At 43.8% G+C, this 4,593-nt stretch overlaps 1 non-coding gene across 1 annotated transcript; it reads right to left on the bottom strand.

Moving 5' to 3' along the window:
• Window positions 1–2,909: 2,909 nt before the first annotated feature.
• On the bottom strand, window positions 2,910–3,073 carry LOC134448177 (U1 spliceosomal RNA). Its single transcript, XR_010034671.1, has one exon. It is a non-coding gene; the product is annotated as a U1 spliceosomal RNA (small nuclear RNA).
• Between the last annotated feature and the right edge of the window lie 1,520 nt (window positions 3,074–4,593).

Genomic DNA, 4,593 nt, shown 5'->3' on the forward strand with positions numbered 1-4,593 from the left:
TGTTGTTTATGGAGGATACATACATACATACATACATACATACATACCTATACCGTACACACAGTACATACACACGTATATGTACATACACACTTGTACATACATACATACATAGCCTACATTATGCATACATACATACATACATACATACATACATACATACATACATACATACATACATACATACATACATACATACATACATACATACATACATACATACATACATACATACATACATAGGCCTACATACATACATACATGAATTCATAGATAGATAGATACACACACACACACACACACACACGCACGCACACACACACACACACACACACACACACACACACACACACACACACACACACACACACACACACACACACACACACACACACACACACACACACACACACACACACACACACACACACACACATACACACACAAACACACACACACGTACATACACACAGAAGTACAGTACATGCAATACATGCATGTAAGCCTGCTGATGCTGCAGCTGGTGCAGACAGAGGGTCAGGCTCCAGGACTGGATGTTTTGGCTCCTGCATCACATGGCACAGCAGTAGTGTGAGAGAGAGGCTGTAAGTATTGTACCTTTCTGTGCTTTGAGACTCGGAAAAAAAAACTAGGAGAATGTTGGGCGTGCTATTTGTTTTTACTGCTGATAATCGAGCTGATTTGCATTTTATTAGCCTCATAAATTATTGTTTTGCTCCATTGAAGGGAGTTTATGATGATTTGAACTCGTAAAACATCCCATGTCCTGCTGGTGACCTCCTGTTATTGTTTCTGTTTAATGTTGACAACGGTCATACCCTGACACTTATGATATGCATGCATACAGTACATGCACATGTGCTCTGTACAGACAGTTCATACACCACGATACCTTCAAAAGCACCTTGCTACTCCAGGCTCTACGGGATTGCACAGCAATACAGGGACAGACAGATCGTAAAGTGTAGCCTAGATAACTATATACATTCAATCATTATGATGCAAATGTGTCTTGTTAGTATCTACAAGAACATGAGGCAGCATGAGGCTGTGGTGTTGTCAACTCGGTGCACCGGAGTATTTAGCATATTCTGTTGAATGAATCATGTAAGAAAGAGTGCACCTGCAAAGACCCTGAAAACAGGCTCACTTTTGCGTGTGCAGTCAGCTTTGCATTTTGGCATGCACTTGCAAATGGTGTTAGACAGCAATGCAGTTTGTACACTGTGCCGTGTCCATGTGTTGTGCAGGATGTCAACACAATGTATACACCACTGCCAAGGCGATGGAGCACATCATTAATGATGCAGCTACTCCCAACATACCCTAGTATAGTGATACTCTCAAGTGGCAGCTCGGAAATAGATCAAAGACAAGATGTCAAAACTCACACAACAGTAGCACAAAAGATTGAGTTGTGATAAATATACTGTAACAATAGGTCACAAATCCGTTCCATGTGTGTCCAAAGTCCTACCGCGTACGTATGGAATTTTAATATAGAAAACCAAGAAGTGAGTTTCAATTTAGAAGTGATTGTGTCAGTCTGACCTTCACAATCGCGTATCTCAGGTCCAGCACATTTAATTATTGATGTAAACATTCTCTTCACCAGTCAAAGTCTCCCCCTCTTCTCTTCTCTGGAAAGGTGCACACTGCACACCCTATTAAAGAGTAATGATGACTTCAGCTCAGCACACCTCATGAATTGTTCTCACCCTTTTAAAAATGACTTGTCCTTGTAGCATCCCACTGTTAGAATAATAAAATTAGCATGAAAGCTAATTATTGTTATGCATATGTGTTACAGTATCTATCTATCTATCTATCTATCTATCTATCTATCTATCTATCTATCTATCTATCTATCTATCTATCTATCTATCTATCTATCTATCTATCTATCTATCTATCTATCTATCTATCTATCATTGCCATCATCGTCATCGTCATCATCCTTATTGTTCACCTGTGATGATGTGCCAAGTTTAGACAAGGCAAAGTAGAGTAGATTTTGAAGATGACTGTGGAGGAGATCAAAGTGCTGAGTGAAGCTAATCTCTATGGAGAGAAATTCTGTGCGCATTTCCCTGCTTTTCCCCTCTGTGTCTCTCCTCTCCAGGGCTGGGCTGCGGTAGGAATTGGGTACGGGCACTTTTGGCTTAAAGGTGCTCCTAATAATTAGTGGCGCAGAACTGACTCACCGGTAGGCCCCGCACCCTTATGAGCCCTACTTTCAGAAATGTAAAACAATTTTTTTTAACATTTCTGAAAATTGGGGCCCACAAGGGTGCTGGGCCCACTGGGAAATGCCCGCTATGCCAGATGGCCAGTCCAGCCCTGCTCATCTCTCCCCATCTCACCCCACTCCATGGCAGGAGACATGAGGCTGAGCCTGTTGGCCTCAAATGCTCCCCTCTCCTCTCCTCTCATGCCTCGCCTCATCTGCCTCCCAGCTGCAGTATTTAGCTACAGCACTCTCACTGTTTTCTGAGTGTGAATGCGCACAGGACCGCTACACAGCTTTGGCTGGGCCCAGGACAGCCTTATGTGAAAGTGAAAGTGAAAGCCCATTGGGAAACTCCAACTCCCATTGTCATTGTGACACAGCACTCCACAGCACACAAGTGAACACTGCACACTGCACACAACGAAATTGCATTTATGCCTCACCCGTGCAAGGGGGCAGCCCTCAGTGGCGCCCCATGGGGAGCAGTGCGGTGGGACGGTACCATGCTCAGGGTACCTCAGTCATGGAGGAGGATGGGGGGGAGCACTGGTTGATTACTCCCCCCACCAACCTGGCGGGTCAGGAGTCGAACCGGCAACCTCTGGGATGCAAGTCTGACGCCCTAACCGCTCACCCATGACTGCCCTGAATTTTTTATTAGTGGAGAGCGCGGACGCAGTCCCCCACTACCACAAATTATGCAGTTGAGATTCCCACATTTGGGGAATTCAATTAGGTCAACCTAGCCGAAGTGCAATGGCTAAGCCTCGCCAATGGTGAACCACCTTCTTGATCATGGTGTCTCCCCTGCCAGGTAAGTATTATGAAAGAGCCCCTACCAAATACGAACAGCGTAATAATGATACAATTCTGGTGTCCTCCTCTCTCCCTGAGATCGGGACAACTGACATGTTTGTATTACCCCCCCTGCTGGTTTCCATGGCCGCACATCAAAGCTTTACCCAGCATGCATCTGAATACAGTAGCCTACATGGTTGTCCTCAGGAAAGGTTTTGGAGAATATTAAGGTCAGGTGATAAAACCAGCACAAAACATGCATACACGTTGTCTGTGCTTTAGTGGTATGAAGCTGGTAAAACTTCAGTGGAAATATTTTTACTGTTATGGAGACCCTCTTTTAACCTTATCGTCACCCAAATGGTAATAACATGCCTAACTAAAATGTTGTGGTGTTGCCATAGCTATTTGTTTATGATGTAGTAGCTGCAGACATTAACGCTATTGTATGGAGGGCCTTTCAAATGACTTTGTCCTGGGCCTGGCCAAAACTGTCATCGGCACTGTGAGGGCGATGACCCATACTTTTGTAGCACACAGTGGCACAATGCCATCCTTAGGGGGCAATGAAAGAGGACAATACATTACTATTATGTATTATAGATATTTCCTTCTCAGGCTGTGTAATAAAGAAATGTAAGATCCTCACAGCAATCTTCGCTGACCCTGTGCACATGTCTAGGAGATAACAGGCTTTTAATGATGTAACATGTAGAAATATGTTAGCGTGTTCAACAGGTCAGCGATTTTCATGGGCATGGAAAGGTCAAATATCACTATATATAAATCAGGGCTGGCGTGGCCTGAAAAATCTGGCATTTTTTAGCAAAGACCGGTCCGACAGGCATTGAGAGAGACAATGAAGCCTGTGACAACATTTATTTTAGTCATCTACAGTATTACGTGCTATCTTGACCACAACAGCCAAAATGAATATTTAAATCTGACTCAGAGAGGTCGGCTGTGGTGCCATGCTTATTTATGCTTTGTGATGTGGCCATTTGGAATGCTGATGAATATTCTATTAAGTTGTAAGTAAGAGTGGGCTACTCCGACATACAGAGTAGACCTGCAAATGCTTGTTTAATAATGTCCATAGAAATAAACAATGAGCAATCAAGCTTGCAGTCTATATGGCAACGTTTGGGGTGTGATTCATAACTCTCAACCAACAGTCTGTTCCCTGACCAAAGCGCAATTTAAACAATCTTCCCAAATCCGCCATTAAATGTGAAGGTGTTGTCATGTTGTCGTGCGCCGCTATTACGGCGGTGCTGCAGTGTCATGTAAACAAAGGAGGTGTGACTTGCCCTAATGGGATGAAAATGGCCCTGTGACAGCTGGACAACACTTCAGGCACACAATTGGGTTGATGCAAAAGGCTTTTAGCTTGATTATGTCTGGCAGTGCCCCACAGTGGTAACACTTACTAAAGGGGCAGTATGTAGGATTGTGGCCAGATGCAATTATGCTGCACATTGAGATTGTGCTGCCTATTCCCAATTTCTTTTCTTTTTTTCCAAACAGTGGCCCAAGCTGGGACA

Source organism: Engraulis encrasicolus, chromosome 4 (assembly GCF_034702125.1).
Source record: "Engraulis encrasicolus isolate BLACKSEA-1 chromosome 4, IST_EnEncr_1.0, whole genome shotgun sequence".
Lineage (NCBI taxonomy): Eukaryota > Metazoa > Chordata > Actinopteri > Clupeiformes > Engraulidae > Engraulis > Engraulis encrasicolus.